Source organism: Zootoca vivipara, chromosome 16 (genome assembly GCF_963506605.1).
Source record: "Zootoca vivipara chromosome 16, rZooViv1.1, whole genome shotgun sequence".
Lineage (NCBI taxonomy): Eukaryota > Metazoa > Chordata > Lepidosauria > Squamata > Lacertidae > Zootoca > Zootoca vivipara.
In genome coordinates, this window is record NC_083291.1 from 3,644,396 (window position 1) to 3,669,675 (window position 25,280).

Here is a 25,280-nt window from a genome sequence, read left to right on the forward strand (position 1 = left end):
CTTGCTGGTGAACCCCAGTCTTCTGTAGGATTAACTGCCCAGTTGCAGTTTCTCAGAATACAGAGGCTGCATTTGGATTATCATGCTTCACTATATGAACAAACCTTTTGCAGCCCCCTTGCCCCTGCCTTTGCCTGTTATGTAATTAAGTCAAGAAGCTTCTAATTAACCATAGTTTCCCATTTGGGAAACTATGGCTACCAGATTTGGAGTAAGGCATGGCTTGAAGGTGGTTTACTACGGGAAGAGTAAAGAGGTTGCATACGCAGAGAAAAGGTTTTTCATATCTCAATTTGTTGAACCAAGAGAATTCAAAACCATCTCATTCAGTCCATGCACCATAAAAGTCTATATGCATGATAATGAAATAATGAAATGTGCAGGATTCCTCCCTTCCCTTTAGGAGTTTCCAGTATGAAGTGTCCCTGTGTCTCCAGCTCATGTTCTATCTGTTGCACCAATTTCCTTTTAAAGCCAAAGCTTTTAGCCCTGACCGTGTTTCCTGGGGAATAAGACCCAGTGAAATTAAGTGTCTGATATTCTTAGGATTTGAATGTAAACCAATTGTTCTCCTCTTCCCAGGCTGTATATGGGCTGGCTCACTTTACTGGGTCAGCTAGAGCTCTGCCTGATTCTATTATGATTGGAGGGGAGTTGAGAATGACATTGTACGTGGCAGAGCTGCTGATTCGAGCCACTAGAGGGCTGTGTCATGGGCTTTTTAGAAACCAAAGGGTTCTATCTGAAACCAAAGGGGTGCACTGATTCCGCCCCCCACCCCCAGCTCTCCTACCCTACCAGTAGCCTTTCCCAGCCCTGCTGTCTGAGATTCTTTTCAACCGAGCTGTTTGATATTGAACTTTGATCTTAAGCATGCTTTGTTACATCTGCATCCACTACCATAGTGCTAAAGTTGGTCATGGACCCTTCCCATAGAAGCTGGAAGCTGGTAGGCTCCTACTCCCTTGTCTTCTTCTGAATATTGAAAAAATCAGGTGTGAAACCATCTCAGTGGCATGGTAGGCTCCCGCTTCTGCTTTATACTGTACAATGTTGTTGTTGTTGTTTAGTCGTTCAGTCGTGTCCGACTCTTCGTGACCCCACGGTCCAGAGCATGCCAGGCACTCCTGTCTTCCACTGCCTCCCGCAGTTTGGTCAAACTCATGCTGGTAGCTTCGAGAACACTGTCCAACCATCTCGTCCTCTATCGTCCCCTTCTCCTTGGGCCCTCCATCTTTCCCAACATCAGGGTCTTTTCCAGGGAGTCTTCTCTTCTCATGAGGTGGCCAAAGTATTGGAGCTTCAACTTCAGGATCTGTCCTTCCAGTGAGCACTCAGGGCTGATTTCCTTCAGAATGGATAGGTTTGGCCTTCTTGCAGTCCACGGGACTCTCAAGAGTCTCCTCCAGCACCATAATTCAAAAGTATCAATCCTCCAATCCACCTGGAGAAGGGACTGGCAAACCACTCCAGTATTTTGCCAAGAAACGCCATGGACAAAGACAACAGGCATATTGTACACTAGCCTTCCTCAACTGGGTATCTTCTGGATGTTTTGGGCTGCAGATTCCATCAGCCCTGACCAGCCTAGACCAATGGTCAGGCATGATGGGTGTTCTCGTCCAAAACATCTGCAGGGCACCACATGATGCTGATGTCCAGTATAAATTTGAATGCAGTTATCAGCCCTCACCTTCCACCATATTTGGTGTTTCTATAGGCATGATGCCCTCCTCCAACAAAGAGGTACAGAAGAAGATGGAATTAGGAGAATAAAAGAAATCACTATTCAATACAGGGATTCAGCAAACTGGCATAGTATAGTAGCAAAGACAGTGGTCCTATACTGACTTAACATGGAGCATGGAACTTTCTTCTGAGTAAACATACAGAAAATTACACTATAAAAGTGTGATGTTTGGAGTCTCCTGTTTATACCACACCTCAGCCATGAACTTACTTGTAGGACCTTAAGTCAAGCCATTCTCAGACTGTTGGCAATAATACTGACGGGATTGTTATAAAGGGATTATATATGCAAAGTGTATTGCATCTTCAAGAAAAATGCTCTATAAATGTTATCTCTGCAAGTTGATCATGAATTTAAGAGGCCAGGAGATAACTAGGAAAGGAAGGAAGAAGAGGAATTTATTTCTGTCCTATGTTGAGCTGGTATTGTTTTAACCTGCATGACAAAATTCTAACTTGATCATAACTTAGGTCTGAGCTGTTAGTGTGTGATTGACATGACAGACTGCCTTTGCTATCATCCAGGTAGTTAGTACTTCAGATAATCTGACACTCAGATCAGAGCAGCTTTCCACATGGAAGAATGGCACTAAGGAGAGGAAGCTCCCAACTCCAGCCCTGTGCCATAACTGCTCATTTCTCAAAAGTATTTCCCCAGATGGTCAGGGATAAACGAAGAGCAGCCATCTAGAACAAACATTGGACAATTCCTTGTATTTAGTTGAAGAGTAGGCTTGCTCAATTTAACTTTCCTCAGTGGTTTCCTTTTTGTGGGTATTTATTAGTCACAGTGACAGCCAAGATGAAGGGGGCGTCATAGGACCCCAATATGTGTTGATCCTTTTAGGTTTTCTTAATTTATTTTATATAGTACACTTGGTAGAAGAAAATGGACTGCAACAATGTGAGTGACTGGTACACTTGGCATACTCACTTTTAATTCATATCAAATATTGAAAGATTGTGACAAACTTCAAATAGGAAGATCTCTCGAAAGTCTGATCTACATGTCTAGAAAAAAACAGGTGGCCCTGACCTCTTGGGACTGCAATGTTCCAGAATGCAAATAGGCAATAACTTGTTTGATTGCTCCATCACATCAAATGCATATTTCCCATGGAAAGTTGGCATATGAGGAAAGGAGAATGCTTTGGCCTAGACTCTGGCATGTCTTCTATTGTTCTGGGAAGCCTTTGAAAGGGTGAGAGGACAAGAATAGGATCCCTTCCAACATCTTGGCATGGTGCAAACTCCGTAAGGCTGAATGATCATGTGCTTTTTCTGAAAGTATTGATTATCTATTAGTTGTGGTTTTAGATGCACAATCCAAAGCTCTGCTTTGGGTTTCCATTCTTTGCTATAAAGGAGGGCATGCCATGCATCTGTGTAGTATGGAAAGAAGTGTGAACAAAAATTGGCAAATGTCCGAACCACAGTAACTCTTGTTTCTTGTAAAAACCAAAAACCAGCTAATGAAGATAATGCAAGACAACTAGCAGTGTGACCTTTACTGACTAAACAAAGTAATAAAAGAGATATAATTTAAAAGCTTGTGGTCCCTGTATCATTTCAGCCACCTTTTTTATTTCACCAATATCCATACTTTCCTTTTAACTATACAGCTCAAGGAGCTTCCGAAGTGGTGCTAGATCACCCCACCTGGATTGCTGTATTTGATGGGTTTAAAAATTCATGGAGAATGGTCTATCAGTGATTGTTAACCAAACTGAAACTCCATTTTTATTATTAGAGGAGAGAATGTTGAGCTGGTGAGCTTCCCAGAGGCACCTGACTGCTGGAAGCAGAATACTAGACTACATGGACCTCAAGAGCTGAACTCTTATGTTCATATTATTTCTCTCTCATTTTCAGGCAAAATGCTCCCAATATTTTGCCTGAAGTGCACAGAAGAACTAGTATTGAAATACAATGTTTGGTCTGCTAATTTCTAGAGGATTAGATCTACAAATGTTTGTTGTGTTTTTAATTTGTGAAGTAGAGAGAAATAACAGCAGCTTTTAATTACGCATTTTTCAAAATGCCACTCAGAATAGTTTTGGAAGAAAATTAAAATTGTGGATCAAAAAGTAAATCCGAACAGAGGCTGGAGTGAGCTGGAGTGTAATGCTAATGGTTTTGCGTCTTCCTGGCATTATGTCAATAATGGCTCTAATCACATTAAGTAGAGAGGCCATTAGCTTATTCTCTTCAGTAGCATGCTCCATAGCAACATATTGTTCGTTTTGAAATAACTGTTCTTATGCTGTAGGATTTTTTTTTCCTAGAAGAATTTCCATGTTTGACATAAGGAGGAGGCCAAAAGTGTGGCCTTTTTATACTAACTTTGGTCAATTAAAATTGAAAGACCTCCGGCTAGTTTGGCCTCATTTGGCTTTGCCTCATTGGATTAAATACTGTCTATTATGCTGACATGGCTACATAGCTATACTTGGAGATGGCTATCACGTTTTAAAATGGCAAGACCTTCTTGGCCTTCTCTAGTTCCTCAGTTAAGTTTCAAGAGCCTTGGACCTAGAGCAGAAGAATCATCTTGGTGGATCAAGTCAAACATCCATTCAGTGCAGCACTTTGCCTGCCTCCAGCAACAGCCTGCCTGATCCCCTTGGGGAACTTCACAAGCTGGTCATGACATGGACACTATTTTCTGGTTTCTTCCAGCTCCTGATAATCTGGGGTACACTGCCAATGAAAACAGATGCTCAGTTTTCAGCTGTCATGATAACCGATAGAGCCATTTCCCACACATTGCCTCCCCTCTTCTAAAACCTCTGCACTAGCGACCACCTCATGGCAATTTGATTTCATAATTTCATTTTGAATTACTTAAACAAAAAGTTCCCTTTTTCTGGTCCGAACCTTCTGCCCATCGTGTCTTTATTGGGTGGATCCTGTTATCTAATATTTTGCAAGATGGTGTGATAGTCCTTCTTTCTCTACACAATGTAAATATCAAACAACAATGTGGATAATGACCAAGGAAGGGCCTCCAAAATGGCACCTGCTCAGTTCCTTTGATTCCATGCTAGGAATCCTACCTCATGGACTGCTTTGCAGAAGCCAGCTGTACAGCTAGTTCATACTATCATCCGACACTTAATGTCAACTGTGTTGACTTATATGGGACTGGTGCTGGTTGAAATAATAATAATAATAATAATAATAATAATAATAATAATAATAAAATTTTATTTCTACCCTGTCCTCCCCAGTCAAAACCGGGCTCAGGGCGGCTCACACCAATAAAATTACAATAAAACATAAAAAGCAATTGATTAAAATACAGATTGAAAAACAGTATTAAAATTTAAAATGCAGCCTGATTTTAAGTAGGCATGTATTCTGAAGGGACAGGGCTCACGGCTGCAGCATCTGGCCCTGTGTAAAATTGCTTAGAAAGACTCTGTAGGCATTTTTTTTATCTTGTGGCACAAGTACAGTGTGCACGCATGCACGCACGCACACACACAAAGAGAAACTGTTTTTATCCCTTGTGCATGTATTCTACCAGGAGTGAGTACACTGCAGCAACATCTGGTTCTGTATTATTATTATTATTATTATTATTATTATTATTATTATTATTTAAAAAACCTCTTTAGATGTGCCCTAAACATTTTGTACCATTAACTATCAGGAGTAACTCTGCAAAATACTTGGACGTCCAACACTGTAGAAATTTAAGGCTCTCTTAGAATTGCATGACTAAGGGACGTGGGTGACGCTGTGGGTTAAACCAAAGAGCCTAGGGCTTGCCGATCAGAAGGTCGGCGGTTCAAATCTCCGCGACAGGGTGAGCTCCCGTTGCTTGGTCCCAGCTCCTGCCAACCTAGCAGTTTGAAAGCACTTCAAACTGCAAGTAGATAAATAGGGACCGCTACAGCAGGAAGGTAAACGGCTTTTCCGTGCGCTGCTCTGGTTCGCCAGAAGCGGCTTAGTCATGCTGGCCACATGACCTGGAAGCTGTACGCCAGCTCCTTCGGCCAATAACGCGAGATGAGCGCCGCAACCCCAGAGTCGGTCATGACTGGACCTTGTGGTCAGGGGTCCCTTTACCTAGAATTGCATGAGCATTCTTACAGACATATCCATAAAATATGCAACACCAAGTGACTGAGTCCATTTGATACAGTTTTGTGTCTTTTCACTGGTCTTTTCTAAGTGTATGCTATCTATCTATCATCTATCTCTATCACCTTTTGTGCTACGTATTGCTAGGACATGAGGTTTGAAACTCTGCACTCAAAATAGCTATAATCAGGGTGGCATACTGCTGGAGGCAAGCCACACCTGGTACACAGTTTCCAGACATTCTCATTAGTTGGTTATGCTCCTGGGAATCAAGCAGGCTTGTTTAGCCATGTGCAATGAAATTTACATTACGGAGGTGGGGCTTTTCGGGTGTGTAGGCCTTGGAGCAAGCACATAGGTCAGCAACTCCATACATTGCCCCTGGGCCATGATCCTACATATAGCACACACCAGAGTATCATCTTCGCAAAGGAATCACTGGCACAATGTGATTTTTATCACATAGTTTTGTAACCGTGAACTCTTTGCTGAAAGACTCGTACATGCCCTCCAATAACTATTTTCAAAAGCCATTTCTAGAGTGTGGAAATAAGGCTACTTTTCAATCTCAAAAGTTCACATAGGTTCTGTTACCTCAACATTACCTCCTCATACTGAGGATGGGTGCTGCACTCAATATTAATTCTTTTATTTACATTTTATGAATAAAGCCAAAATGCTTAGCAGTAAAAGAACATTAAACCAGTTCGGTTTGACCACAAATAGTTATTAGGGGGCTTTGGAGCAATTTTACTATTTCATAAAAATAGCCAGATATTTATTTTTTAAAGCTCTCATAAATACAAAGTGCCTTGACATTATTAATAGCAGCAAGCTATTAAAAACGCCTTTTGAAAAACCTATTGGACTGAGTTTTTTGCACACCAGCTCAGTCCGGCAGAAACTTGGTGAGTGCGTATAACACCGGTACATTTGCATGTGTGACAAAGAATTACACAAAGGGTTCCACACACCCAATACAGGTTTGGAATTGAATTTCTCAAAAATAGGTCTTGAATGCTGCATGGCTAACTTGTTAGAAGTGTAGAGAAGTTTCAAACGTAGTTTATGATCAGATAGGGTGGTCTCCTGCTTGAAGAAAAAAGATCAGAAACACCACTGGGCATATTCAAGGACTGGGTCACACCTAATAATTGCTTTAGTGCATAATTAGCAAGCAAGCAAGCTCAGGCAGTAGTCTATGATTTCTTGATTAGCAGTTAATGTTGGTCTTAAGAGTTCGTCAGGTATAATATTGGGATAGGGGAAGGTGATTCACAGTGTCATTTCAACCAGAAGATAAGAGCTGAAAAATCCCAAAAATAAATCTTCCTCAGGTTATACATAAAATCATGTTGAACACTAGCAATCACACACCGTGTAGATTCATGAGAGATGACTGTTTTTCCAGCTTTGTGGCAGGTAGAAGACATTGTTATGGGCTGAATACGCTTACATCTGAATAAATTCCCAGGGTGGCTGAGAACCACTGACATGGTAGGTATGTAAAACCATGTATCTGACATCAAGGGCTGTTGCACTTTTGTAGGCTTATTGACTCAGTGGAGCGCTCAGTCCCAAGTGAGGCGAAGTGTCACCAGTATCTGCATTCCTGACAAGAAGTTATACCTTGAGATTAAGGGGACACACGTAAGCCTGTTTATCCCTATCTCACTGACTTTAACATGGATTTTGAAAAGTATATTTTCATAGCGGTGAAATAAGAGCATGTATAGACACACACACACACACACACACACACACACATGCAAATAGATGCATCAGGGTTATCATGAGTTTTGGATGTGCGATCTTGGAAACAAGGGGTCATTGGTCTTATGTTTCCACGTGGAACTCACTGTAATGTGGTCTTAAAGAGCTACTACAGTAAAACTATTATATGATAACATCAGCCCCTTAAGAAAGAATAAGGAATTTCTTGTGAAGCTAAAGAAGAAACTGTTGTGAATATGTAATTCTAGCCTTCTAAAGTACTAACACCTCCAAGTGTCCCTATTTTCCAGGGGAAGTCCTGGATTTACAGAAGTTGTCCCGATTTCCTATTTGATCCCAGAATGTCCTGCTTTTCCTTAGGGCGTCCCTATTTTCATTGGAGGCTATGGTAGGACGTCCCTATTTTCAGCAGAGAAATATTATAGGGTATGGAGTTATGTGACCTCCAAGCCAAGGAGATAAGTAACTATGCAACCTTTAGAAGACATCTGAAGGCAGCCTTGTACGGGGAAGTTTTTTCCTGTTTCATGTTTTCATACATGTTGGAAGTTGCCCAGAGTGGCTGGGGCAACCCAGTCAGATGAGCGGAGTGTAAATAACTTCACCATTGTTGTTATTATGGAATAGGATGTTCCTATTTTCATCTGAGAAATGTTGGGGGGTTTGATAACATTTAGGCTAGTGGTTATGTCTTCCATTGGCTGGTTAGGCTAATCTTCTGTCTTGGAGTTTCAGTCTTAGGCTTCTATGATTTTTTGAAAGCAACTGAACCGTGAAGTGGAATGGAAGTATAAGATTATAAAAAACCTTCCCCTTGTTGCTTTGTGGTAACACAAAGTTCTTTAAAATGAATGATGCTCTCTTAATGCTCTGTTTTACACCACAACTAGGAGAGTGGACTTGATAATTTTGCCAAATCTGTGATCATCACTGATAATGACTGAAGAAGTTAGTGGGGAAAATAGGAAGGAAACTTATTTGCTTTCCCACCCATCTCTCAGTAGGCTTCCCATATTCTCCCCCCCCCCTTCCAGTTCCAGCTTGCCTTCTCCTTTCTCTAAACCTTGGAGTGTTTTTCTTTTGTTTTGATAGTGCGCCCAGTACTCTTTCAGGCCGCTAGCTGAAGGGGAAGCAAGCAAAGTGCAAACCCGACTTTTCATTCCTTGTTTACACAGATTTGTAAGGAAGCTGTGGAGGTGATTACAGGGAGCAGCTTAGGGGTTCCACGTGAGAAAGAGAGGGCTCTCTCATTTACTCATGCAAATTCAACAGCTTGCTTATCGCAGCAGTTAGATCAGCTGTGAGCATTTCTGTACTGTGTGTTTTATCTTATTTTACTTAGGTGATTTATGTACTGCCCTTTGCACAAAACACAGGTTGGTTTGCAAAAGGAAAAATAGATAAAAATCTGTAAAATCCATACAATTATGCAGTCCTTTAAAAAAAAACCCCACACATAGCAAATAACTAAAGAACCATTACTAATAGCAGCAGCAATTAGGTCTCTTTCCTCACCAAATGCCTGACCCAGAAGATGCATCTTAACCAGGGGTCATCAAACTTTTTTCAGCAGGGGGCCGGTCCACTGTCCCTCAGACCTTGTGGGAGGGGGCAGACTATATTTTGAAGGGGGGGGGAATGAACAAATTCCTATGCCCCACAAATAACCCAGAGATGCATTTTAAATAAAAGAACACATTCTACTCATGTAAAAACACACTGATTCCTGGACCGTCCACGGGCTGGATTGAGAAGGCGAATGGGCCGGATCTGGCCCCCGGGCCTTAGTTTGCCTACCCATGATCTTAACTAACAACCTAAAGCTCTGCAGATGAGGCACTGCTACTGAAAAGACATATATAGCATAAGAAGATAAAAATAGTAGATAGTGTAAGCAAACTCAAGGACTAGGGGTAAAAATCCCAACTCTCACTTCCCACTTGTGAGATGTTGGCTCCCCATAGCAGCCTGGAATCCATTCTTCTTAAATGAATCAGCATTCTGATCAAATCTGATGGCTGGGCAGTACTGGACCTTAGTTCCATTGCTTCTGCTTTTCTTTCTTTCTTTCTTTCTTTCTTTCTTTCTTTCTTTCTTGGGGAATACAAATTTATGGGCATGCATCATTGTTTAACAGGAAAGCATATTGTGGAGTGCCGTTGGAGAGGCAGTCATTAGTGTAGATCCAATTTGTTGCCTCAGACAGCCACTCTTGTTCCTATCTAGCTGTACCAAAAGCTATTACTGCTTGTGATATGTAGCGGAAGTTGCCCCCAGTTCCAGTTACCACACAGAGGTAGCTTAAGGTCCAATATAGTTTACTGCTGTAGAAGATAAGGCTTCAGTAACACTGTTCCAGACATTGATATATACATACAGCTTGCAAGCTTTGCACACACACACACACACACCTGTTGCTCCAGCAATTCAAGGTGTAACACAGACTCGAACTCAAGACTGACTCTGAGAGCAATGAGCTGGCATGCCTTAATTACTTATATAGATGGCACTGGTCTGCTACTGTAGCAACTGGCTTGGCTGACCATGCACCTGTTGGCTTGTCTTAGTCATGGGGTGATTAATGTTCATGAAGGAAGTTAATCCCTTCTCCAGGGCCAGTTCCTCCAGCACATCATATATGAAAAACACCATCCTCTTGCTAGGCTATCCTTAATTTCTGTTGCTCCAAGCGCTGCCAATTCTGCTCACTGCCATTTCTGCCTCCTGAAGCGTCGCAGCTTTGTTTGCTCTCCTGTGTGATCATTTCCATGCATGCAGGGTTGCTTTGATGGTGTTCGCATACTATAATTTGTTTTGATTAATGGATTTTTTTTCTCTAAGGTGTGGTCCTCTTCTTCATCCTGTGTTGATTAAGACCACCAGGTATCAGGTCATCTCGGCTGTTTTAATTTCCCCAGCCTAAATTAATTACAATGCACTAAGTTTAAAGCATACCATAAACAAACCTAGTCATTGATTCCATAGCAACATGATTTAACATGACTTGGCAACTTATAGGACTTTCCCCATTATTTGTTATATAAAGGGGGTGCAGAATCAAATCCTTGCCAAAGTTGATAGAGCACACATTATTTTAAAATCATGTTTCCATCTAAAGTGGGGCATGTATACATTTTTAACTGCATAAAATGAAATTAAGAGTTGCAAGTATTGCTTTTAATTTGGCTGTATCAAGGCATAAGAGGTGGCAGTATAATTTTGTGATATTCAGTCAAGTATTGATGTGACCTTGTTTCAACAAATTTACTAATTCTGTAAGTAAAAAATTGTACATGCCATAACCACCTGTGGGGGATTGCAGGCCCAAACTCAGACTACGTTGTTTTAAATTGTGACTTGCTATGACTGAACGCTTCTTAAGTTGCATTTGAGGTTTGTTAGGTCTGGAGTGCTATTGTTATGCATGAATACTAGTGATGTCCCACACACAATTTTAAAGAGGCAGTTTTCAATCCGCAAATTAGTGAAGTGTGGTTTTCTGCTTTTGCATAAAATATAGTGATAAATTGCATTAACTTCACAGTGAGACTGTTCAAGGAAGAACCTTCTGTGAATATGTTTTTATTGTCTCGCACAAGTACAATACGACCCCCCTCCACCAAGTGTATGCACACAGATCTACCCAGAAACAAAGGAAAATAAAGCACGGGGGGGGGGGGGTCAGAAAGCAACAAGTTCTACCCCATAACTCCAGTTATTAAGCAGTTGGTTTTCCCCCTAGCTATCTAAGGAGAACCCATTTGCCGCTGATTTAATTTGCAATAGATCAGATAAATAGGAATGTAAAAGATACATGTAATAGATTCTAATTGCAATTTTTCGGTAGCATTGAGCTCAGCTTCTTTCTGATGCAGTGTGTTCAGAATTGGAGTGATAAGACAATTCTTCCTTCTCTAGAAATGTGTTCGTGAAGAACAAAAGTTCATTTGTATAATCACGGCCGAAACTGATGCTTCATTTTTCTTTATATAAAGTTGCCCCTTCTTTTTCCTGCTTTGTATTAAGACGTTGCCCATAGATATATCACTTACTGTCATCTGCCTGGCTAGGTGCTGCTAGAAACATAATTCTGGACTAAAAGGTTTTAATTCGTATCCAGGACAACCTTTCTTGGTTTTTTTTTATGATCGTTTACTATCATATGAGCAATCCCACATCTTAAGAAAAAATATTTGGGAAAGGTGTTAAATCAGGGGTCAGCAAACTATTTCAGCAGGGGGCTGGTCCACTGTCTCTCAGACTTTGTGGGGGGCCGACCTATTTTTTTGGGGGGGGAATGCAAGAGCACCACGAGCCCCGGTGGCTGCTTACCTGTGTCTTGCGAGTGGCAGGGGCTGGCGGCGGTGGCGGTGGCATAGGGACGATGAGTGGCGCACGAAAGGGCTCTGGAGAGGGGCTGCTTTAAATGGTGGCCGCTCGAGCGCTGCTTCTGCTGGCACCAACAAAGCCCAGCCCCCTTCCTCCTCTAGGCAGGGCGGAGAGAAGCCAGGAGGAGGGAGGGAGGAAGCGCCAGCGCCGTGTGAGGGAGAGGGAGGGAGAGGGAAAGAAGGCGCATGCTGGCGAAAGGAAAGACCCCAAAATGAAGAGGGCCATAGAAGGATGCTGAGACAAAGCATATTCCACAAATATATTCAACAAAAATCTGGTCTGATCCACACCATCTGCGATCAGCACTGGGTTTGGCTTTTTTAAAAAATATACATGTACATTAAAAAGGCCTCTGTATATATCCTTTTCCAGGACAGGAACACTTCCATATAGCACCGTTTCTTATTAACATTAGGTTTATCATGTTTTTCAGATGCTAAGAATGCTCCTGTCATGACAGAGCCCACTTGTTTAAGGCAACACTTGTCTCTGTCATGCCAAAGGTCCAATAAAATTCCAAACAGGAAAGTTCAAAGGCTAAATAAAGGCCGGATAAAAAGGCAGCATATATATATATATATATATATATATATATATATATATATATGTAATGTTCTTCATGCTACTGCATTTAACTTTACTCCAAACTTTTGCATTTTACTTTCAAAGCACATTTTTACTGCTTATTGACTTGAAGGCAGGTTTATATGTCTTTTGTCTTAATGAAAGTAAGAAACCACATGGAAAAGCAAGGGGCAGATGCTGAGTTTGCGTTGACAGGTCCCCAGATGGTTCTGCTGGGATGACAGTCCTTGAGACAGCACTTACTTAAAGGGCAATAATAATTTTCAGTTTTCCCTCTCTCTTAATTCCCTTCTTTATTCTGCTTCAGCTCATTCTTCCCATCTACCCTGAAGCCATGATGAGAGGTATTGTAAATATGCATGAATTTCATTCTGGATTGTCAGTTTTAAACTTCTTAGGTTACCCACAATATTATTATTATTATTATTATTATTATTATTATTATTATTATTATGTCATAACGCTAATGAAGAAAAGCACATGTTTCTATAACATAAGCTAAAAACATCTCTGCTGTGCAGTTGTATTACTTACACTAATCCAAAGTTTCTTTTTAAAAACTTTCACTTTTCTTAACTGTAACTGATAGTAGAGCAGATTTAAACAGACTGATGCTATTTATAACAACATTTAACAATCAAAACCTTCCCCCTAATATCACTCAGTTTTATCCCAATGTTGTGGTCAAATGTTAGCATAGGTTTCAGAAGTGCATGTAAGTAGATCATAGTGTCAGATGCAATATTAGGCATTGCAGGCATACGTGTCATTACCTTGTGTGTGTGTGTAAATGCTATCTATATTCCAAAATGGGGTTTAAATGCCTTTTGCAATGCATTCAAAAGAAGAGCTGGGCTTCCTTAGTATCCTGTCAGTACAGAAGGTGAACAGTGAGAGCAGGAGACAAATCATATTCTGGGAAGAAAAATAGTTTTTAGCCAAGCATCTACACATCTAAATAAAGTTGGGTGAGTTTTACTTTGCTATTCTTTGTGAAATAGTTAATGCTGTTTTCCAGTTGGTTAGGCCATGTATAATCCAGATAATCTTTTAATTGGCCTCTGTAGACTGGAAAATGGAGAAATCCTATAGGCTTCTGTTATCCTGGCTGAGGTGCTGTGAATAACACGGTTCCTTGTGACACCTATCCTATTGGAAGAGAAGGGGCTATAATCTCTATTATTGTCAGTCTGTCACCTACTGCTATTATATCGTGAAACATTTATTTAACAAAGAATGGCAGGTTTTGGCACAGTCTTATTAACCACTTCACATTCAGAACTCTTGCAAGATGGCTTCCTCCTCAGAGAGCCTTCTAGAGCTTATCAGTTAAGCAGATGACATTAATGTAGTGATGCATGGCACTAAAATATGGCAGTAGTTTCCCTTTTGCCAAGGAGCAAATTTGTATCACAGAGTATAAATTTGCCAGTAATCAATTTTCGATCTGGACAATTGAGGTTTTCTCTAATCCTTGGCATAGAGACAATATCAGTCTGGAGCTTGTCATTTCTAGTTCTGTGCTGTGTGGTATTTTCAGGGTGTCAGCTACTGAAAATCACTGGGAAATCCCAGGGACAGCAGATCCCAGCAAGAAAATGCAGCGCATTAATCTCTGTTACCCATTAGAGTTGGCCAACTTCTTCCGGGTCATGTCAGCTTGCTTCAGAAAATAAGCTGAGCTTATTTTTCCTGAAAAAAATAGTTTAGAAGGCATGACAAATGCCAAGGTCATGTTTATAAATGTTCATGGTGTTTTGAAACTATTAATTCAGTGGCCCTCCGGCAACATCGGGATGGCCACAGGTTAGCCACCTTTTCAATAAGAAAAACAAGCCACTGTGTTGTACCACCACTCATACAGTGCTTAGTTTTCATGGTAATAGAAGTGGGATTTCATGGGAGGAGCTCAACCCTTCATGAACCCCACACTTCCTCAGACCAGAAGCATTGCCCCTTCGTGCTATATTTTGAGGAGGCTGGCAGCTGTACTGACTCTAGTTTTTACAGGGGGGAAATGTAGAAAGGAACACAGTGGTTGCACAACTCTTTCTGTGCCCAGAGAGGGCTCTGCAGCATCTGAACCCACAATCCTGAGAAGGTCACCAGGCTAGCTTCCATCATTGGACCACGGTGTAGCCAGGTGCCTCAAGTTCCTGCTAATGTCGGTGCCCGACTTCAGACCAGAATTGAGTGATTGCAGTCTCACAGCCTGCCCCAATCTCTTGCTCTTCAGATGCTGCTGAACGACAACACCCCTAATACCTAACTATTCACAGCGTTGGGTGTGGCTGATGCAGGGAGTCGGGTTGAGGGAAGTGGCAGTAGAAGATGCGTCTGCCATCTAGGTTTGTCCAGCCATCAATACACCGGCAGCTGAACCAAGTTCATGATTAGTGTAAGCACTGGTCTCTCAGGAACCCCTTTGCAGGCAACAGCGAGAATAAGCTGCAAAGGAAGGAAAATGCATGTATGTCTGTAGCAGGGGAGAAGCTGGGGGATGGTTCTTTTCCAGAAGGTTTCCATCCAAAAGCATTGACTTCTTGCTTCAAATGGTCTGGGACTCAGCCCAGGCACTGAAACCTGAAAATTTGGGCCCTGGACTATGGCGAGCTACATTCAGTCCTAGAAAATATGACCGAGGCAGCTGTCAGAAATTAATAACAGCATTACTATTTCAGCGTCTTTTTATCCCTCTCCTGCTTGTCTCTACCACTTCTGAGCCTCCTGCCGAATTCCATCTTATTAGCCTCTCAGTACAAAAATTAAAACATGACAAATGGTTCTTAGGGCAGGGCTCTGGGTTTAGTTCTTTATTTTAGTTCATCCAGCTTTTTCTTCAAAAACAACAACAATAACAAATAAATAATAAGAAGGATCCAGGCAGGCTCTTGCCGTTCCCCCTTTAATAATAATAATAAAAACCCAGAAGTGGTATTTAAGTGATGATACCCAGTAATTTGTTCATTCTTCTGTCAGTGTAATTTACAAGGCAATGACAGATAAACATAGCTATACAAGATTCATTTACGGTGACACAATGGCAGATACACAGAGCAAAACCCTGCCTGTGAGATAAAGTGGACTGAGTGACTTATGCAGTAATTAGGGGATAATTGTCATTAACCTCGCAAACAGTAGTTTACCCATATTGTTTAAAAGGCTCCAGGATGCATAATGACAAGGTAATCTGTCAAAGCGCTAGGGGAAAATATTAATAAGATTTGTGCAGGCCTGGATAGAAAATATGCAGAAAGCGGCCACATTAAGCTAATTGGTGGATGAATATACACTTGTAAAAGTGCTTCTAATGGCACGTTTGCTGCTCTCCAAATGACTACTGTTAATGTGGAGAAGTGGGCTGCCTACAAAGTCAGGACTGCTGGGACAAGAGGGTATTAAGTCATGCAGCACAGTTATTATTACCTTGTCCGCCACAACACATTTCCCCCCTCATTTTTCTTTTGCATTTCAAGGTCCATAATATGTTTAGATATATAACCCAAGCTGTGCTTCTGTGTATGTCAATATTTCACCAATCTCTGCTTTGTGCGTGTGCGCGCGCGCATGTGTGCGCATGTGCGTGTCATTCTTGCACTCTGCTGCTCTTCTTAATGATCCGTCCACCCCAAACATAACATGTTTCATTTCTGCCAAGAATTATATGCACGCATGTGAATGAACACCCAGGGAGATTCAAGAACAGGAAGCCTCACTGGCATACCCCTCTATGGTCTCATGCATAGCAACTGCATGTCTTGGCCCAACACACACATACAGGCATAGGAACATAGGGACCCCCCCCCATATGAAGGGGATCCTGTTTGGCAACCCAACTAGAAGCACTTCTGCAAACACAGTGCATAGTGCCAGTAACCCTCTGGCCTGAGGACATTGTAAGGCACTTCTCTTTTTCTGAGGACTCCGGTTCAGAATCTCTAGTGCAAGTTGGGGGAACTTTGGCCTTCCAGATGTTGCTGAACGACAACTCCTATCATCCCTAGTCATTGGCCATGTTTGATGGGGATGAGGGGAGTTGGAGGGCCAAAAGATTCCTCTTCTTTGCTCTAACAACCATAATTTCCCACCGTCTATCAGAGTCCATGACTGTTAGATCAGGCTGGAACCCTTTTAATGAAGAGGCTCCTCTCAGCCAAGGCAGTGATAGAGTTGCAGTTCTTATTTAAAGCTCAAGCTGGGGATTACTGCTGCAGAAGCAAGACCTGAGCACTGCTGTCGTGAACTCTCCAGCCTGAGCCCTGCATGGAGCTGTCCAGTGTACCTTTGCCTCTGCTGAGGTCAGCGCTCTCAGCAGAACAGGAAACTGAACCCATATTCGGTAATGAGCAAGTCTAGCCAGTAATGAGGAAGTCTAGTTAGAGCCATGGAGAGGATAGCAATGTTCTAATCCCTCTGTTATCCTCATCATCACCATGCATCATCGCCACTGATGATGTTTCCTTCCAGCTGCATATCCACATATACCCAACTTTTGAAATGCTTCTCAAATGCAAAGTTCCTGAGCTGGGCTGTGTCCTTGCTGTTGGCTCCAGGCTAGGGGGTCAATACTCACCCTGGTACCTGCAATTTTCTAAATGCCTTAAAATAGCTACATCACTGCATCTTCAGTCCTCCGTAGAGGATGAATTACATGTTTATCAATCTGAGTTGATGAAAACATTTCAGATTCTCTTTGTGATTCAGGCAAGGATGAATCAGAAAGTTTGTAACCTAGACAATGCTTTGGGAAACCTAGGCAGCGTTTTCTGGGAATGTCTCCATGAGACTCTTCTGCTGATCTTCTAGCCTGCTCCCAAAATTACCTGGCCACAAAGATAGTAAAGGATTTGCAGGAGATGCCAACCTTGGTTTTTGCTATGTTTAAGATAGTTGAAGCAATCTATAGAAAGCAAGAGGGGATGTACTGCTCAAATTGTGATTCATTGTGCATTTATGTATTCTTGATGCTTTGGGTGGAAATCTCAGAGTACTTTTGGTTAAAAAAAGGACAGGTCTCCCTAGAAAGTTGTGTTTTTTGAAGGTGACACCTTGGCCTGACAGGATTCAGTGAAGGGAGATCAATTAGAGTTTTAAAGCCATAAATGTGTATCATAACTTAAAAAAATAAAATTGCAATACAGATTAGTGCTAAAAAGAAGAATGCAGTCTTAGCAGGCCCATAATCAAGACTAATCCATACCAAAGTGAATATATTATTAAAAATCAAACAATATGTTTTTAAATCTTGAAACTTGTGTTTTGTTCTAAAATTATTTGAGCTACCGAGCTAAAAAAACTGTTTTCTGAAAGCAAATCCTAATTGTATAAATTAGGATTATTTTAGACCTATTCGCACAGGGAGTTCCGCACCCTTGCTAACTAATTTGCTACTGTTGGCAGGAGTTTCCCTTCTCTTCTCCAACTGAGTGAGAAGCTCTGCAAATATGTGCTACCATTTTATTTTTGGAAAGCAGGAAAGCTGATGGGTTTTTTTTAAAAAAAGAAAAGCTGAGCTGCAGATCTGTCCATTGTATCAAACTCAGGAGGATAAAAAAAATTTTCAGGAGGATAAAAAAAAAAATTATTCCACCATGTGGGGAGGGGGATTTTGACATCCTTTTACGATGCATGTTCTGTGTGAATCCTGCTTCCATAAATGACCTCAGTACATACTGAGACTATTCTTGATTTATGAGAACTTTCCAGGTCAAGTTGACCTCAAATCAGCATACCTGTTGAACCATTGTTCATCCATTTGGATCCTCACTACAAAGTAACTGCAACAAGGGAAAGAGTCATTTGAATTGACTATTAAGCCTTGTTCAGATACTACATTTTTTCTGGATTAGAATCATGCAGACCTCAGGAATGACTTTGTTATTTTCAGTGGTGCCACAGTTCTGGTATTCTCAAATATAAACCACTGCAGAAGGACCTTAGATGCACAAGACCATGGCCCAGGCCTGTGGACCTACTTATATTATGGGCAGCGTACATAATTGTGGATGGTAGCTGGCAGTGGTGCTGGCATGATCATGACCCCATGGGAATCAAGTAGAAGCTCAATACCATGAAGCATTGCTTCTGTTTGGGGGCTGTATGTGCAGTTGTGACAGACTTTTGTAGCCTATTGAGTGTCTGAGCTGTCAAATCTAATCTTCTGCCTGTGGATTCCATGATGATTGCCATCACATTTAGCATTATATAATAATGTTTGGTGGTGATGCCTATTGTTCAGTTGTGTTGGTGGCTCCTTTGTGTAACTACTAACTTGTGTTTTCCCATATTCTTCCATCATCTATTCAGCCCAAGAAACAATGGCAGGACACATTATACTGTTATACTAGGAACTGTTCTAATCTGGGTGGAGGTACTTCCTTGTATCGAGACCTACTACTCTCTCAATTAGGACATTTTCTAAATAATTGCCCTAGTCCTTCAGTAGGAAGTAAGGGAGCACATTTCCATATTTCCCAATTGGCTAGCATGCTGCTAACTGGCTCCTCATTTGGAGGGGGGAAATGTACACAGCACAGTAAAGCCAGCCTCTTAAAATTCATGCAGAATTGCACTGCCCCAACTTATTCTCTTTGTTGTCGTGCATTTTCCAACTTTTCTCTCTGCGCCAGAACTTCATTTAATCAAGAGAGACACATTCATTTCACTTTGTGCATTTTCATATAATTTGTTGCAAATGCTTCACCTCATTATACCGCAGTCCTTCAGGGCCAAGCATTCAGAATGTTGTAAAGAGAGTAATTATTATGGAGATTTAAGGTAGACTGGAGCTTATGGAACACGGAAGATTCATATCAGAATGAGAATTACTGGAGATCTCTAGAGAAAATCCGTATCCTGAATGTAGTGGTATTAATTGGGGATCTGGTAGATTGTGCCTTTTGAAATCAGCATGGGACCAGTGCTTAAGTACTTTGTTAGACAGTCTCTCTGCTGCTGGGGGTGCAGAGATTTAAAGCCAACGTCTTAGAGGTCTGTGATCATTACAGGTCTGCTTCAGTTCTATGTCATGTGTTAGACTGATTGTGGTACTCCTTTTTTCTGTTTTACTCTGTTTTCTCATCTGTTCCTCATCATCTTTTTTTTTAAAGTTCTGTAGCCCCCATGTTTATTCCCCTCTGGCCAATGCTGCATCTCAGACTCTTGCTGCCTGGCAATCTTATTTATTTATTTCATAACATTTACATAGTGTTTGATTGTTAACAAAAACAACATTTAAAGCGGTTTACAAATAGAATGTAAAAAATTATCAGTGAATGAAAAAGGTAAAAACAACTCTTTAAAACACTCAAAAAAATTAAAATAGTCTATGGTGAGCTAAAAAAATGAGGTTAAAATACATGCCAACCTACATTATTTCTGGGTATGTTTGCCTAAACAAAATTGTTTTTAGCAGGTGCTGAAAAGAGTCTGGTGAGGGCACCTCCCTCTCAGTAGACTGGGAGTCCCAAAGTTTGGGTGCCACCACACTAAAAGATTGATTTATTACAAATGTTTGTCAAATCCTTGCCTGTCTGAATTGGTACCCAGTTTTGACTGTGTTCTCTCGGGCATGAGTCACGAAGTAAATTAAAAATATGCAAAAATACAGTGGATAACAACTGTGCTTGCTCCAGGATTTTCTTTTGGGGTGGGTGGCCTTTGACATAGGACCATTAGTGCCCCGTCAACCAAGGAGAGGTGGGGCACACAAACTGAAAATGCTCTTAAGTGGCTGGATAACAACACTACCTCTTCCAAACATGGAAATGCTTGCACAGCAATTATACCAGCCTGCAGTCTGGTCTTCACAGGCCATCTGGCAGGAAAATGACTCATGCCATGATGCAGACCATGCAACTTAGCTGCTCACTACTTTGCAGCGATAGATTTGCAGACAGAAAGTCTCAGGTTCAAACCATGGCTTTCCAAATAGAGCGGGTAAAGATTCTCGTCTGAAACCCCCAAAACCCACGGCAAGTTCGTACAGACCATTGATGGTTTAACTGGCTCACAGATTTCTGCTGATGTGAGCATGGCTGGATTTAGGTTTGATGGGGCCTTAAGCTACTGAAGGTAATGGGGCCCTTCATATGTCCAGCTGTCCTTTGTCAACAACAAATCGTCACTGTTTTTGTGTTGAATATGTGCTATATGGTAATTTATGGACCTAATAGGTATCTCAAGCCATTTGCACATAACAAAATATGTATTTTATCAAAGTAATTGTTGAACTGAAATACAATTAAGAAGAAGTATTTCTTCTGAATGTCTCAAAGGTAAGTGCTACTGAGTTCACTAGGATTTACTTCCAGGTAAGCATGGGTAGGATTGCTGCCTAAGGTTGTTGTTGTTGTTTACTCGTGGCCGACTCTTTGTGACCCCATGGAGCAGAGCAAGCCAGGCACTCCTGTCTTCCACTGCCTCCCACAGTTTGGTCAGACTCATGTTGGTGGCTTCAAGAACACTGTCCAACCATCTCATCCTCTGTCATCCCTTTCTCCTTGTGCCCTCAATCTTTCCCAACATCAGGGTCTTTTCTAGGGAGTCTTCTCTTCTCATGAGGTGGCCAAAGTATTGGAGCCTCAGCTTCAGAATCTGTCCTTCCAGTGAGCACTCAGGGCTGATTTCCTTCATAATGGATAGGTTTGATCTTCTTGCAGTCCATGGGACTCTCAAGAGTCTCCTCCAGCACCATAATTCAAAAGCATCAGTTCTTCGGCGGTCAGCCTTCTTTATGGTCCAACTCTCACTTCCATACATTACTACTGGTAAAACCATAGCTTTATCTATATAGATCTTTGTCGGCAAGGTGGTGTCTCTGCCTAAGGATAGGATTGTGCTATAAAAGAAAAAGTCTTATGTCTGTTATGCATTTTCACATCATTACATGCCATGTAGCAAGTAGTCACTTTGTTAATGAAATAAATGCTAACGAAATAAGTTTAAGTACTTCTCAGAAACTATCACAACAGTGACAAAAAGTATTCCCTAAGTGCTTCCCAGAATTACAATTTTTAAAGGATCTTTTTTCCATTTTAACCGTTTAAAAAATTAATTTCATCTCCTCTATGATTACCTTTCAGTGAATGCCTGAGATGTATGCATGTATGCATATATTTGCCTTTAGTTAGCTATGCCAAAAAGCAAATTAGAGAGATATATAACAATTAGCAGTTGGCTAAGGATATTGTAGATCAGAGAATATTTTCAAATCTGCATTAAATGGGGTGGAGGATCAAATCCAAGATCATTTTAGAACAAGCAGCAATAGAAAATGTTGCCTGGAAAACGTTGCTTGTCTCTTAAACAAGGTGTAAAAGCTTCCGTGTCGTATCAAAAAAATGATTTATGAAGCAGAAGCCCTCAGGAAATCATATCTCCTACTTTCTCGTTCCTGTCCACAGGGCACCCCCCTCCCTCAATTAAACTTCTGAAAATTACACTGAATCTTGGTGTGAGAGGTCATCTTTTCCAACCCAATTTGTATTGCCTGAGATAATCATTCGGTGTTCATCACTCGTTCATAAATGACCCACGCGGTAGGGGAGAGATGTATCCTCACACGTCTTGGTCTGCATCATCGTAACCTTCAGCTCGGCAAAAATCAGAAGATGAATGCAAGATGATTAACTCTGGCACTGTTTCTCTGACCCGATAATAAATGTGTACATGGTTCTGGAAATATTTGTTCATACCGTTAGAGAAAGAGAGATGTATGTTTGTTTGGACTGAGGGAGAAAATAATTCAGGGTTATAAGTCTTACGCTGTTGGAGGTTCATATTACATGGTTTAGAAATGTGCCCCCCCCTTTTTTTTCTGAAATCAAGAGGGAACAACTAGTATGTAGAAATCAGTCTTAGAAGGCTCGACAAACAGAAGTATTTCCTTAAGCTGCAAGGGTATGGCATGGTGGTCTTATAGAAAGTCTCCGCCTTGATAGTCCATGATTTGCCTGCATGGTCACAATATAATTGTCTGATTCATTAAGGAGTTTATGGCAATGATTCGGATTGGAAACATTTGTAATGAAAAGTGGAACTGTTGCTCAAATTCATTGTCATTGAGAGAAGATCATAAGAGATGCGAGAGACCGCATACATTCCAGAAACAATGTGAACATCAAGCCAGGAATTACATTACACCAAGGAATTTGAAGCATAGTCCAAATAGATGTTTGTCTTTGTTTCTTACAACTTTTTTAAAATCTTGAGATATTCCTATTTCCCATTATCCAGTTCTGAATTATGACACGCTGCCATTTTTTTTAAAAAAACAACAACTAGTGTTTTGTGAATATTTAGTTTTGACTATAACACAGCACATGTTTGCTCTACTATATGAAATATTTCAAATCTGACTCAGTTTTCTGAAATGAAATAGTAGCAAACAAGATGAATTCAGTGATCAGCTGCGATAAAAGCCACTGCTTCATTTGCAGATTTGAAAATAAAAATAGCCTTTGGTTCCCATCTGTGGGAATGTTGATCAGTTCATAATTTATGTTGATGAACATATAGCATGAGCATATAGCCCTAAACAGCCTCGGCCTTGTATACCGGAAGGAGAGTCTCCACCCCTATTATTCAGTTCAGATACTGAGCCCTTCTGGTGGTTCCCTCATTGCAAGAAGTGAGGTTACAGGGAGCCAGGCAGAGGACCTTCTCGGCAATCCTGCCCACTCTGTGGAATGCCCTCCCATTAGATGTCAAGGTGATATATAACTACACAACTTTTAGAAGGCATCTTGAGGCAGCCCTGGATAGGGAGGTTTTTAATGTTTGACGTTTTATTATGTTTTTGTATGTGTTGGAAGCTGCCCAGGGTGGCTGGTGCAACCCAGCCACAAAGGTGGGGTATAAATAATCAAAGTATTATTATTATTAGCATGGCGACATCTTTTTTATAAAAAAAACTACACACACACACAACTGAAAGTTCACTTGCAGAATTGTTCTCTGTTAGCTTTCATGTTGCTATGATTCATTTGAAACAGGTGCAGACTTTAGCGTGTTATGGTAAATGGGACGGGTGTAGACATGGAAGAAGCAGAGTAAACTGAATAACTCTAAACATAAATGGTGCTCTGAACATGCATGCTATATAAGCAGAGCTAGGGTTCAGACATAGCATTCAGCATGGCAGTAACTTGGGCTGTAATTCTATGAACACTTAACCTGGCTAGGAAGGCAACTGAACACAATGAGGCTTACTTCCTAGTCAATATACATAAGATCAAGTTGTACATCCATGGCATATTTCAAAGGCTACCCCGGGATGACTGGTCAATTCATTTAGGAAAGGAAAGAGACTTACGAACGCTGTCAGCCCATATGAGGTCATTCATTCTCAGCCAGTCTTGTGAAAAAAAATGCTTCCTTTACAAGGCTATGTGGAAATAGCCTGCAGTAATGAGCTAAGGAGAGTTTTGGTATCTGTCTTGCCATGCTACACCAGAGTGGATTGATAAATTAGATTGGATATATTTGCAGTTGTTCTCTAAGAACAGATTCAGGATTGGTTTTGGCAATACTCTGTGCTCCACTGTGTGTGTGTGCGTGCATGTGTGGCCAGACTGTGAGATGCCGTTCATGTTAATGGACATTTACAGGTACAGAAAGGCTTGCTATTTTTCTAGAAAAAAAAAGAGGTGCCATAATCTCACCATGGACACCTCTCTTGTTCACTTATAATGGCACCCACCTGAGATGTGCAGAAACTGAGTTCTGGTGAGTTCCAGCTAGGAAAAGAAAGCCCCGCTTACAGAGGTCTTCTGGACAAGAGACCTTAACCACCAACAGGTACCACAGGGTAGGGCACACACAAATGCAGAACACACACACAAGAACTCTCAGCCAGGTGACTTGTGGGTCCAGCAGCCTGCCAAACTATTTTGGAAAAACACCACCTTCCAGCTGTAGCTTTCCTGTTCTCTACTCCAGTACTGCCCTTGAGCTACACGGTGCTAGTTAACAATAAATGGAAGGTTAAGATTCATGTGATCCCTTGTCTGAAGGCTTTGTCCATCTTCTGTGTGCCACCTGCCAGTTTTAAGATCCCATCCCCTGTTTCGCCTTGCCGGGCTTCAGAGCCAGCCATGCACATACAGATCATGTACCACCCTTGCACATGCTCATAATGTGCCAGTGCCCATCTGAACTGGCTTTCTAGCATTTCATACACCTGATTCCAACAGAACATTTCTCCTCCACTGGGGAATATCTCTGGGGCAGTACACATGAAAAATGTTACCTAGGAATGCAAACATGGATTTTGCATTCCATCCTAATACTCTTCACATGTATTCCTTCAGGGAAAGTTGGGGAGACATTTGTTCAGAATCAGCCCTGAAATAAACAAGCTCCTTGCATCAGAATGCTTTTGCACATTTCAGCGGGACTTGTATCTCACTGAATCTTCTTAGTGTTGCAACCCAGAGATAGGCCATGGCCAGGCAAGGTTTCTGAATACCTTCGTGCCATGAAGTGAGTAAGGTTTTATATTTATACTGAATGTAACTATTGCTAGTCTATAAGCGCAGAAGCACCGGGGAGGAATGCAGCAGCTGCGATCTCTCAAGGAGATACACACTCTCCCTGAGCAAAGATTTGTCTTCCTCTGTCGTGCAAACTAGGCCCATATGTGTCTAACCACCCTCCCAATTCATACATGCTACAAAAATGAAATGGCTCATTTATATGCTATTGTGAACCACCCTGTGATCTTCAGAGGAAGG

The 25,280-nt window shown here is 41.3% G+C and overlaps 1 protein-coding gene across 8 annotated transcripts in view; it reads left to right on the forward strand.

Moving 5' to 3' along the window:
• BNC2 (basonuclin zinc finger protein 2) overlaps positions 1–25,280 on the forward strand; it is a 394,027-nt gene that overhangs the window by 331,104 nt on the left and 37,643 nt on the right. The gene's annotated exons all lie outside the window — the stretch shown is intronic.